Source organism: Miscanthus floridulus, chromosome 8, assembly GCF_019320115.1.
Source record: "Miscanthus floridulus cultivar M001 chromosome 8, ASM1932011v1, whole genome shotgun sequence".
NCBI classification, from domain to species: Eukaryota; Viridiplantae; Streptophyta; class Magnoliopsida; order Poales; family Poaceae; genus Miscanthus; species Miscanthus floridulus.
Genome location: NC_089587.1, coordinates 61208542 through 61222607, shown reverse-complemented (window position 1 = coordinate 61222607; position 14066 = coordinate 61208542). Strand labels below are relative to the sequence as shown.

General features: G+C 42.9%; 1 pseudogene; it reads right to left on the bottom strand.

Annotated features, from left to right (window-relative positions):
• Positions 1–5763: 5763 nt before the first annotated feature.
• LOC136469183 (wall-associated receptor kinase 4-like) lies at positions 5764–6840 on the bottom strand (annotated as a pseudogene).
• Between the last annotated feature and the right edge of the window lie 7226 nt (positions 6841–14066).

Below are 14066 nucleotides of genomic sequence, written 5' to 3'. Positions count from 1 at the left end.
GCTCGAGGACTATGTAATCATTATGATTTGGTTTCACACCACACTGGGCACTTTTTTCTGGTTACTGTTGTTTCTGACCCTGGCACCACGTGACCACATCACCTACTGTCAGGCTCAGGGACTAAGTGGACACACTTCACCTTGCGGTGAATGTGCGCTTTTCATTTTAGGGCTCAGCCCATGGACTGGTTGTCTGCTTAGCTAGTCTTCTGCCTTTCTTCTACTTTGTAGACCTTGGCACCATGTGACCACGTCACCTACTGTCAGGCTCGGGGACTAAGTGGGCACACTTCACCTTACGATGAGTGTGTTTTCTTTAATCTGTTCATTGGAAGACTCCGTGCCTCCTGAAGTTGAAGAAGATTAACTCCCTTTCTTGTGGTCGGACTCTAAGTGGGCACACTTGGTCCACTGTGAGGAAATTTTCAATTTTGAACTTAAGCTCCTTACATCCTTCTGGCAAGCCTTACTTGGGTAAGCCCGTGCTCGGTTGGATAGTTAAGCTGGTCGATCACGGTCCATAACTGCTCGGTGACTCATTAGAGTGGTCAAACTATGAGTCTAACTGCTTGGCTTTGTTTACACCTACTCGGACAAGCTCAAGATGGCATTGCACAGCGGATACAAGGTGCTCGGGGACTAGCTGTGGGGGTATAACCCTGAATACCCATGGCAGACTACATGGGTTGCGCCTCCAGAGGTGGTCTAGCCCACAAGATGAAGACTTATGGTGCACGGTACTGCTCGGCGTGTACCACAAGACATCAAGGGCGATATTCTAAAGTTGCTACGAGATCTGTTAGGATATGTTCGATCCCATGATTCCTATAATCTGTTATTACGTACTGCTTATCTCCTAGATCTAACCAACTTATAACCCTACCCCCTAGCTATATAAGGCGAGTAGGGGACTCCCTCAAAACACATGCAATATCGTATGATAGCCAATACAAACCAACAGACCACAGGAGTAGGGTATTATGTCGCGCTGACGACCCAAACATGTCTACTCTTGTGTCTTTGTTGCCTTCTTGTTCTTGATTATGCGCACCTCTACCTATCAATCTACCTTCTAGGATACCCCTTGGAGGACTGTCGATGATATTCTGTCGACACAATTGCATCTACAGGTTCCTATACTATCTAATAGGTGAAGATAGGCCCTAATCCCACCCGAGGATATGTAGATGGGGTTAGTTTTCATGCTCTACTCCTATCCAAGATAGAATTTTGACAGCACCTTCCTGCTGTTCTCTAAATATACGTCCTGGCAGGGAGTTTGTGTATCCGGAGAACAACAGAGAGATGCTACTGAAACTCTGTCTCGGATCCGAGTAGAGCATGGAAACTAACTCCATCTACACATCCTCAGGCTGTTCAAAAAACGTGGACAATTCAAAATAGATACGATTATAGATATGCAAAGATTGACATATTTCCAACCGCATCTCTTTCGAACCGGAGATGCCTAGCTAGGTTACGTGATATACGAACATGATATGGAAAGAGGGGTGTAGGATGCCTCATCTTGTTGTCCTGCAAAGTGACAAGTCGAGGACAGTGGGAAATGATCCTTGCAATAGCCTCTCCTACAACAAACGAACAAAATAGTGTCAATTATAAATTTCAGCAGCACCTCCCCTGCACGGTGAGGTAACCAAAACCTGCAACAAACCAATGGCATGATGGCTGACAACCACATACAGAGTCCAAGAAATAATGCTGAAACAACTTGTTGTAGAGCTAACAGAGTTTACATGAAAGTGCGAGCATCCCAGAGCCTTGGAACTAATCATGACTCAAACCTAAAAAAAATAAGGTGCATTGCATTGCTCCCATTTCATCATTACCATAGCCATTGGACTAAAGAAAAGCTCACAGCACAATTTTCAAACAGGTCTCAACAAGAAGTCACATATTTCCTTGGCCAAATAAGTATTACACCCTCAATCTGATGACACAATGCCATGTGTGACCATATGAACTACTACATGATCTAACTATCAACCAAAGCAGATCAAGCAGGCCCCATTAACATGACATTGCTTTTCTCTAGTTGGACATCAGGTTCACCATCAAACTCACCAAATCTGCTTATTTCTGAATTTTATTTGTATGAACTCTAATCTAAATTTTATTTAAGCAAGGCAACAATTACCAATTTATTGATGCCGTAATGTTTAAACCCAAAACATCATACCAATTTTTTGAAGATGAGTATCACATGCATATTGGTAGGACCAGAAGTAGCTAGAATTACACAATGCAGGTGTTGCACTAAATTAAATCCTCACATGTAGAGTGTTGTGGAGCAACGAAATAAAATTAGTTGTTTGTCGAAGCACTGAGCATCTAGTAGTTCCTAGTGAACGAGCATGCTGCTACCACTAGTTCCAACAGGCAGGGCATGGCAAGGCAATTGGGCTCGTTTCCGTCGAGCCCCCAAATTGTTGGGGAAGCGAAAACAAGCTGCCCACCCTCCACACTTACAGCCAGTGAACCCGTCGACCCCAGGAAGAAAGATTCGAGCTTGATTTGCGTTAGAGCAAAGGGGAGAGGGAAGATCCCACGGGACATGACCCGGTCCTAGAACAACACCAACCCCATTCCACACACAAAGGCTAGGGCTTGCTTCCTTACCATGAATCGACAGAAACGGTGGGGAGTCCAGTGCAGATCTCCGCCCTACGGTGGCCTACGAGAACACAGGGGCGGGTGGGTGAGGCGGTGCACTTTGCTTTGGCCTGGCGACTCGTTGGCTCTCGCTCGTCGGCTGGCTTGGAGGGCCGACGGAGGAAGTAGGCCGGAGAGCGGTGGCATCGGGCTTCCGTGGCAGCGTCGGGCTTCCGGGACGGTGGCGGTAGTGTGTGTGCTGTGTGTGTCGCATGCGTGTGTGTGAGGCATGGGGCAGGCGGTGGGGTGCGGGCGCAGGGCAGGCAGCGGGTGTGGAGCAGGCGACGCTGGTACACGAGCGAGGCCGACGTTGGGCGCAGGGCAGGTGACCAGGAGCGGGTGTCTATATGTGTGCGTGCGTGTGTGCGTGCGTGCATGCGTGCGGCCGGCCCGGGTGGGCTGGATATGAGGGGGTTTGCCAAGTGCCCCTGATATGACACTCGGCAAACCCCATCTTTATCGAGTGCTAGATCAGGGGCACTCAGCAAACCCATTTTTCATTTTCACACTGTGCGTGTGTGCGACTGGTGGGGGGGGGGTTTACTGAGTGTCCCAGACCTAACACTCGGCAAACCACGGTTTGCCAAGTGTCTGATTAGGGGCGCTCAGCAAACCCAGTTTTTTTTCTTTTCCTTCTTTTCCATACCATGTTTTTCTAAATTTGTTCCGATGAACTTTGAAAATACCTTATCAAATTCACCCAACAATATATATTTGATTTTTCTACGAATATTATTCCATTATTTCTTGCAGTTATAACTCAAATTCAATTTATATCAATTAAAATTGTATTATTACACAATAAATTAAAATTATCAAATGGATCCAAAAAGTTACCAAAATTACACATGAATCAATCTATGTTCTCTATTGCCTATACAAAAAGTTTTGAAGCCAAACCCCAATTCGACCTTCACTTTGACTACAAATCTTACCTAATCCTTCTCAACGCTACGATTCTTCTTCTAAGATACTTCGGTTTGTAAACATCGTACATGATAAATTGTGCGAAATCTTTTCAATTTTTTACCATGGCCTCCACGTATGATATCATGAGATCTCGACAAATCTCATGATTTTTAGACTTCGTTTGCTTTTTTAGAATTTAAAAATCATTCGGCCACACATTCATGGTCGTGTTTCCCGAATAAGATATTCGAAATTTCTTTTCATTTCCCAGGTAAGACCTCGTACTAGACTCAATAACATGAATATCATTTTTCTACTTATTTTATTCTATTATTTGAATCATTTGCAGTTCAAATTTGACTTATACCAAAAAAATTCCTTAAAATTCAATAAATTAATTAAATATAGCAAACGGATCCAAAAATATACCAAATCTTAACATGGAGTACCACATGTTATATGTAGAGTAAAAAAAGTTTCAAGGCCAGAAGTGAAAAAAAACTTATTATTTCATGTAGTTATAGCTCAAATTCAATGTATATCAATTAAAATTCTATAATTACACTTAATAAATTAAAATTATTAAACGGATCCAAAAAATTACTAAAATTACACATGAAGCAATCTATGTTCTCTATTGCCTATACAAAAAATGTTGAAGTCAAACCTCAATTCGACCGTCACTTTGACTCCAAATCTTATTGAATCCTTCTCAATGCTACGATTCTTCTTCTAAGATACTTCGGTTTATAAACATCGTACGCGATACGCGATAGATTGTGCGAAACCTTCTCAATTTTTTACCATTACCTCCACATATGATATCATGAGATCTTGACAAATCTCATGATTTTCATACTTCATTTGCTTTTTTTAGAATTTAAAAACCATTCGGCCACACGTTCTTGGTCGTGTTTCCTGAATAAGATGTTTGAAATTTCTTTTTATTTCTCGGGGGCCTCATACTAAACTCAATAACATGAATATTATTTTTTACTCATTTTATTCTATTATTTGAATCACTTGCAGTTCAAATTTGACTTATACCAAAAAATTCCTTGAAATACAATAAATTAATTAAATATAGCAAACGTATCCAGTAATATATCAAATCTTAACATGGAGTACCATATGTTGTATGTAGAGAGTAGAAAATGTTCCAAAGCCAGAAGTGAAAAAAACTTATTATTTCATGCAATTATAGCTCAAATTCAATGTATATCAATTAAAATTCTATTATTACACTTAATAAATTAAAATGATCAAACGGATCCAAAAAATTACTGAAATTACACATGAATCAATCTATGTTCTCTATTGCCTAAACAAAAAGTTTTGAAGTCAAACCCTAATTCGACCGTCACTTTGACTCTACATCTTACTGAATCCTTCTCAACGCTACAATTCTTCTTCTGAGATACTTCGGTTTGTAAACATCGTACATGATAGATTGTGCGAAACCTTCTCCATTTTTTATCATGGCCTCCACGTATGATATCATGAGATCTTGACAAATCTAATGATTTTTAGACTTTGTTTGCTTTTTTTAGAATTTAAAAACCATTCGGCCACACGTTCGTGGTCGTGTTTCCTGAACAAGATGTTCGAAATTTTTTTTCATTTTCTAGGTAAGACCTCACACCAGACTTAATAACATAAATATCATTTTTCTACTCATTTTATTCTATTATTTGAATCACTTGTAGTTCAAATCTGACTTATACCAAAAAATTCCTTGAAATGCAATAAATTAATTAAATATAGCAAACAGATCCAAAAATATGTCAAATCATAACATGGAGTACCGCATGTTATATGTGGATAGTAGAAAAAGTTTCAAGGTCAGAAGAGAGAAAAAAAAACTTATTTATTTGTCGAGTGCCAAAAAAACACTCGGTAAAATTATTTCTTTGCCGAGTGCTAAGGAAAAACACTCGGCAAACTTATTTCTTTACCGAGTGCCACTAACAGACACTCGGCAAACTTCTAACGACCAGCACACTAACTGACGGATGTCTACATGTCGGTTTTTTGTCGAGTGTCTCTGTTTTGCCGAGTGTTTTTCCTAGTTTGTCGAGTGATCTTTTTTCAGCACTCGGCAAAGATATTGGTATGCTGAGTGCCATTATTTTGCCGAGTGTGGTTTCTGAAGCACTCGATAAACAACTTTTTGCCGAGTGTTCAATGGAATGCACTTGGCAAATCTTTTGGCACTCGGCAAATTTGTTGTTTCAGGTAGTGCCCTTGGTACCCAACCGAGCAACTGCAGTAGTGCGCCGTCGAATCGGCGGCTGGCCGGTCCACGCCTTGCTGTTGTCGCTTATGCAGGCGAAGTCCTTGGGCGTCGGCTCGCCGGCCTTGGGATATCCACCTAAGTCGATGGTGAAGTCTGCCACGACGGGTGTATGACCCAGTGGCGTTCCTCCGCAGGAACGCGTCGTTGTCGAGGTCCACCAACGAGAAGTTGTACCACGTTTTCTCCACGATCATGGCGTAGGAGCAGGAGACGGGGCTACCGCTGCCACCGCCGAAGCCGCCGTCATCCTCGTACGTGGTGCCCTTCTTGATGGTCACCTCGCTGTCGGAGCGGACGGGGGTAGGTTGACGTGGCAGCAGCCCTGCTCGATGCAGGACCCGTTGACGGGGCGGTCGGTGAAGGACAGTGGGTTGAGGTAGGACTGGCAGGGCGGGCCGGTGGTCTGCTCGGCGATGACGTTGCAGCCGATGCCCATGAGCACATTATCGGCGTCCGACAGGAGGAACGGCCAGTCGTTGAGGCCGAAGTTGATACTCTGCCGCCGCACCGAATGGTGCATCTTGTTCAGCCTGCACTCGTAGCTGAAGGCGCCCAGCAGCCACGCTTTCCCGTCCGTGAGAGACACGCTAACGAGCTCGATTGGCCGCGCGGACCGGTTGGGTGTCATCTCGTTGTCCTTGGAGGTCAGGTAGTACAGGTCCTCGACGATGATCTTCGTCCTCGTGTCGTCGGTGCCGAGCACGAGGCTAGAGTTGATGAAGGGGCGGGGCAGATCGAAGGTGTCGTTGCTGATGACGAAGAAGCCTGGACAGAAGCAGTCATCCTTGGTGCCGAAAGGGTAGGGGATGCTGATGTTGCCGCACTTGTCGGGGCAGCCTGCCAGCGTGATGGGCGGCAACGCTTGAGTTGGCCGCTCTTTGCTGTTGGTTGGTGGCAGCTGCCAGTAGCAAGCACAACAATGGCAGCAGAGACGATACTAGCGAGGAGGATATGGTCGCCATCGCGGTCTGGGTGATAATTCCTTCCTCTATCATCGCTTTAGGACAGGTATATATATATGTATTTGGGGGTGGGCCTGTAAGCTTTTGAAAAGAGGGTCCTCCTCTGCCAATCAGACGTGAATATCTTTTCTTTGTCAGATAATCTACTGTTTCCTTATATTAACACATAGTAAGAGAAGGCGGCGCCAAAAAGGCTCCCTGTTGTGGTACTGTAGCCGCTGTAGAAGGCAGGCGCCGAACGGCTCACCTGCCTCACTGTAGCCACAACAGGGACAGGCACAGAAGTCAGTCCTGCTGTGTTATCTAGTCACTATAGCAGCATGGCAGCTGTACTAGTACTAGATGTATAGAGTTGTATATATAGTTTGCCACTTAAACACAGTAAAAAGAGTTCAGATTTGTCATCTCCTATATAGGGCTCCGGCCAACGCTGGTGTCTCTGTCTATGTGTGTGTATGCTCTGTTCTCCCATTTTCTTCTACCTCTAGCCATTGTGTGTGGTCGGACAACATCTGTCGTGGTCGGCCGTGCTCGGCAAGACTGGTGAGTGGTCGACTCACCTGAGCCGGTGATCCTGTGGGCTAACATTATTGGCATCTAACACCCGGCACCATGGTCACAGCTCTCCGAAAATTACGGAGGTCAATCGGGGAGGCAATCGCCGCTGCTTAGAGTTAAGTTCTCATGGGGTAGCCGTGGAGGTGGATTCACACATAAGAAAGCTATAGTTTCTTTTCAACTATTCCTCCTAAATTTGAGCAACAACTCCTGCATGTTGGATGTATACACATGGACACCTACGTATCATAGGTGTCCATGACTGCTTTAGGAGGATTGTCCTATTGATTTTTTTCCTACTTAGAGGCACATTTGTATCATTTCAACCACCCCTAAAAATCATTTTAGATCCTAGCTTACAAACCAACTCTAAAAATTGGTTTCTAGGGCGGTCGATGTTATTCACTGCCCTTAGATTACCTCAATCTTCAAGGGTGCTTCATAACACAGCCAAACCTAGAAATATCATTCTAGGGACAATTGGTTTTACCGACTGTCCCCTAAAATCAAGGCATTTCTAGGGTGGTTGCATTGATGTTTCGACATCCACCACTGCTTTGTTAGACCCGCACCACTTGCACTCCTCATTGACAGTCAATCCAACCCTAGTATCCACATATTCGCTTACTACCATAGTACCATTCCGGTACCGGTGCCGCCTATTTTTCATCCTATAGGGGCTCCGGCGGTAGCTGGCCTCTAGGATTGGAGCCTCTTGCTCCTAGTCTAGACGTGGCTTTTGATTCCTGCATCTGATCCCTTTGAACAGATCAGGATTAAGGATTTGGGTAACGAGAGGCAGTGACAACCGGTGTGTCTCATCGGTGAAGGAGATTGGAGGTGAGTTCGGCGCGACAGAGTAGAACGTACTGTCTAAGACCTCATAGAAAAACTACAACTCACAAAGGAGGAGGAGGCCATCATAGTGAGGATGAGGGGACAAAAGTACAGTACCTTCCATGGAATCCTCAGTGATTGGCATGGTTTTTATCGCCTAGTACATTGCACTGATGTTCATTTTCAAAAATAAAAAAGATGCAATGATTGTTTCAGACGTGGTGATTGTATTTTAATCAGGATTCCGAAGCATCGATTAGGATTGCATATAGTAGCTAGCTAGCAAAAGCACTTTGCAGCGTCCTTTTAATTAATTTGCACGCGGAAGGAACATGTTTGTCTTTCCTTTTGGGAGATCTTGCTTTGATCACATAATCTTCGGCCACTCTGTGGTGCACGCAAGTACCTGAAAAGTTTTTGGTGAGGTATTCTTGGCTGGACTACTCGTATCTAACCTCGCTCAGTTGATCAAATTTGCATATATAGCAACAGCAGTCTGCAGGTATATATAAGGGTCATCAGCTCTGATCTGCGGCTTCCCGGTCTATAATACTCAGTTTGCTCCATAATTTACTGAGGGAGTGAGGGGTACAGTAGTGAACCATCTGTCATAAAGTTTTTTTAGGGGAAAATATATTTCCATTAATGAGACGGAGCTAAATCATCAGCGACTACAAACTGAATGTTCGCCGGTATGGAGGCCAACCCATCTGTCATAATGTTGGTGCAACTGAGCAGAAGCTTACATATTATATTTGACACTATATATCTTTAGCAAAAAAAAAAAAGTTGCCCAGAGATCATTCTGAGCAGATACAAATTGCTTTGGTGGGATGTACTTGTCAACTTTAGGACGTGCCGCTCCCTCCATGATGTCGGTTCTCGTGTAAGAAGAGCGTACAACCAGAGATAAGGCTGTGTTTAGTTCACGAAATAAAAATTTTTGGATGTCATATCGGATGTTTCGAGGATGTCGGAAAGGGTTTTTGGATACTAATAAAAAAAACTAATTACATAGCTCACCTGAAAACTGCGAGACGAATTTATTAAGCCTAATTAATCCTCATTAGCGCATGCTATTTACTGTAGCACTTATGGCTAATCATGGACTAATTAGTCTTAAAACATTCGTCTCGTGATTTTCAACTAAACTGTGCAATTAGTTTTTTCGTCTATATTTAATACTCCATACATGTGCCGTAAGATTCGTTGTAATAGTTTGGGGTGAAAATTTTTAGAAACTAAACCAGGCCTAAGAAGAGGCGCACACCCGGCCGGATGTTCATGGTTGCGTGAGATTTTTCCAGACAACCGGTGGTGGACTCAAAAGTCAAGATACCGGTGAACCAAGCAGCGCTTGGGTGGCTAGCACAGCCGGTGGGCATGCAGCCGGCGTGAGTACGATTCCCTAGAACCGCACTCACGTCTTACACCGGGGTTTGTCCTCAATAAATTTCATTGCCTCTCACGCGTGGAGTCACGGAGGGAATGCGACGCGCCCATTGTCTATGGAGCCTTGGTTGGGCCCGGTGATCTCACAAAGGACGCGATATTATGATCTGGGTGTAGTTGTAGGTTTGTTTGTGTACGCGTGGTGTGAGTGTGGTGTGCGTGTGTGGGTTGGTGTGAGTCTGTACATGAACAGATGCTACAGCTGTATCCAGATGAGAGACGTAAAAAAATCAAGATACCCACTACTAGAGAACAGACTTTAGAACGATGTCCCAATTTGGTATTAGCCTCGGTATTTTTTAGTCCCGGTTGGAAATACCAACCGGGACTATAGGTTACTGCCCAACGGTCGTCCGCGGGGCAGGGATCTTTAGTCTCGGCTACCTTTAGTCCCGGTTGGTAATACCAGCCAGGACTAAAGTTTTTAGTCCCAGTTTGGGTAATGCCCCGGGAATAAAGATTAATCTTTAGTCCCGGTTTGGCCCTCTAACCGGGACTAATTATCCCGGCCTATAGACCAGCTCATTTCTTCGTCCCCGAGCCCGAGCCATTCAATTCAAACTCACTGTCTCTGTTCTTCAGCTTGCTGTTGTTCTTGCTCTCTCCCCCTCCATTGGTGTTGCTCTTCGATTTTGGAGGTAACAAACTTAATTCTCTTATGTTTTATCAGTAGCTTATCTCATTTTGTGATGTAGATACATGTGTAACTTTATATGTTGGACTTTATTATGATTTTATGTCATTTTTAGCTCAAAATCACATGATGATTTGCATATATGTTTGGATAAACAAAAGTTAAATTAGTTCATCAAAATCACTTGATGGTTTAGTATTGCTAGTATATGCAGTACATTTCATGGTTTAGTTAGATAAATAAATATTTTTATTTTTTAATATATTACTTTAGAAATGAGAAATTTACAATAGTTTGCAAAAATAAGTATAGAAAGTAACTTGATATGGTGGATTTGATTATGATTTCTATGTCATTTTTAGCTCAAAATCACATGATGATTTATAATAGTAAAATCACTTGATAGTTTGGTATTTTACTATTATACATAGTACATATTTCATGGTTCAGTTAGATAAATAAATAATTTTAGTTTTGTTTAAATATATTATTTTAGAAAATGTGAAATTTACACTAGTTTGCAAAAATAAGTATAGAAAGTAGATGACAACTGGTACCGGATCCTCGGCCTCTCGTTCGGTTGCGAAACGACTGAGGCTAGAACTCCCTCTCATTATCTACGGCAAGTGTAAGCAGAAAATTGTGATGGAGTACTAAGTCAAGAGACAGAGACCCAACAAGGGGCGTGTTTTCTACAAGTGCCCGGATCGCGATGTGAGTTTCTTACGCATTTGATTATTATGGCTAATTGACCTGCTTTTCTTGAATATTTTTGACTAAATATTTTTTGGCTTTAATTTCAGTGGGAGGGCAATGGATGCGATGGTTGGTACTGGGAGGAAGATTATTCTACATATGTGCAGAATTCGGGTGCGCTTGAGGTAACGACTGCTGATGATGAGGCAGTGAGCCAGCTGGAGAAGCTTATTGATATTCAACTGATGAATGATTTGTCTGTTTTTGTTGCGTACGATCACGAAATAATTATGTTACTGAAGTGCATTGTAGTTTTAGTTTGTTTAGTGATAGTTGGGATTGCTTACGTTGTAGCCAGGCTTAGTTAATTAATCAACCGTGTGTGTCATCTATGTTGTGTAATAAAATACTTAATTATGTTCAAGGTTTTCATAATTTGTTGTGTAATGCAGATTATGTCAACAATGGCGATCGCCGCTGGATGTACAATGCCGATCGCCGCTCCCAAGACTTTATTGAGGGCGTGCACTATTTCTTAGGTGTGACCGAGGCAAATAAGCGGGATGGTTTCATGTGCTGTCCATGTGCCCTATGTAAGAATTTAAAGGAATATTCAAGCTCAATGAGTCTTCATTCACATTTACTTAAGTCAAGTTTCATGTCAAACTATATATGTTGGACTAAGCATGGAGAAAGCAGGGTCATGATGGAAGAAGGTGAAGGAGAAGATTTAGACATTGATAACATTATTGCTCAGTATGGTGCCTTTGATGATACTACAATGGGGGAGATAAAGAAGAGGTAGCGGCAGAAGATGATCTCGATGATGCTCTTGGCGATGCCATTCGTGATGCACAACAAGAATGCGAAAGTGAAAAAGAGAAAGTTAAGTTTGAGCGCATGCTTGAGGATCATAGGAAGTTGCTATACCCGACGGCCGAAGAGGAGCAAAAAAAGCTAGGTACAACACTGGAATTGCTATAGTGGAAGGCAAAGAATGGTGTATCCGACAAGGCATTTGGAAATTTATTGAACTTCATAAAAAAGATGCTTCCAAAGCCAAATGAATTGCCCACCACTACGTACGAAGCAAAAAAGGTTGTCTACCCTTTGGGATTAAAAATCTAGAAGATACATGCATGTCCTAATGACTGCATCCTCTACCATGGCAATGAATACGAGAATTTGGATGAATGCCCGGTATGTAAAGCATCGCGGTATAAGATCAGACGCGATGATCCTGGTGACGTCGAGGGTGAACAACGTCCTAGAAAGAAAATCCCTGCCAAGGTTATGTGGTATGCTCCTATAATACCACGCTTAAAACGTTTGTTCAGAAATAAAGACCATGCAAAGTTATTGCGGTGGCATAAAGAAGACCGTAAGGTAGACAATACACTAAGACACCCAGCTGATGGGTCCCAGTGGAGAGTGATAGACAGAGAATTTCTAGAGTTTGTAAATGAGGCTAGAAACTTAAGGTTCGCCTTAAGTACAGATGGTATGAATCCTTTTGGGGAGCAGAGCACTAGTCATAGCACTTGGCCAGTTACTCTATGTATCTACAACCTTTCTCTATGGTTATGCATGAAGCGGAAGTTCATTATGATGCCGATCCTCATCTAAGGTCCGAGGCAACCTGGCAACGACATTGATGTCTATCTGAAGCCATTAGTTGAAGAACTTCTAGTTTTATGGAACAAACCAGGTGTACGTGTCTGGGATGAGTACAAACAAGAACACTTTGACCTACGAGCAATGTTGTTCATAACGATCAATGATTGGCCTGCTTTAAGTAATCTTTCAGGTCAGACAAACAAAGGATATAATGCATGCACACATTATTTTGATGACCTTGACAGTATATATTTGAAAAGATGTCGAAAGGTCGCGTACCTTGGCCATCGTCAATTCCTTCCTTTGAATCACCAAGTAAGAAAGAAAGGGAAGCATTTTAAAGGTAAGCCAGACCACCGGAAGAAGCCTCATAACCAAACCAGGGAAGATGTACTCGTAATGGTCAAGGATGTGAAAGTAGTATTTAGAAAGGGACAAGGCAGCGAATCTGTTCCCAAAGATGCTAAGGGACACACACCCATGTGGAACAAGAAGTCCATCTTTTGGGAGCTACCCTATTGGCAAGTCTTAGAGGTCCACAACGCAATCGACGTGATGCACCTGACAAAGAATCTTTGTGTGAACCTGTTAGGATTCATGGGTGTGTATGGGAAGCCAAAGGATTCACTTGAAGCACGCCAGGACTTGCAGGGCATGAAAGAATGAGACAACCTTCATCCAGAGAAGACAGATGATGGACGTTATTACTTAAGTCCTGCTAGCTACATGCTTAGCAAAGAAGAGAGGGATAGTATGTTCGAATGTCTAAGCAGCATCAAGGTCCCATCGGGATTTTCCTCCAATATAAATGGTATAATAAATGTGCCAGAGAAGAAATTTCTAAACTTAAAGTCCCACGACTGCCACGTGCTTATGACGCAATTGCTTCCAGTTGCTTTAAGAGGAATTCTACCTCCACATGTATGTCTAGCCACCGTGAAGCTATGTGCATTCCTTAATACAATTTCTCAGAAGGCAATCAATCCAGTGGAACTAGCTACTCTACAAATGATGTGGTTTAATGTCTTGTTAGCTTTGAGTTGGTGTTCCCTCCATCCTTCTTTAATATCATGACACACCTCCTAGTTCATTTGGTGAAGGAGATTAGTATTCTTGGACCTGTATTCTTACATAACATGTTCCCCTTCGAGAGGTTTATGGGAGTCTTGAAGAAATATGTGAAAGTCCGTTCTAAGCCTGAAGGAAGCATTGCCCAGGGCTATGGAACAGAGGAGGTCATTGAGTTTTGTGTTGACTTTATTCCTGACCTTGCCCTGATTGGCGTTCCCGAATCGCGACACGAGGGGAGCCTTAGTGGTAAAGGAACTTTAGGGAAGAAGACATATATTGGCATGGAAGATGATTATTTCAATAAAGCACACTATACAGTTCTTCAGAACTCGTCATTGGTGCATCCGTACATCGAGATACA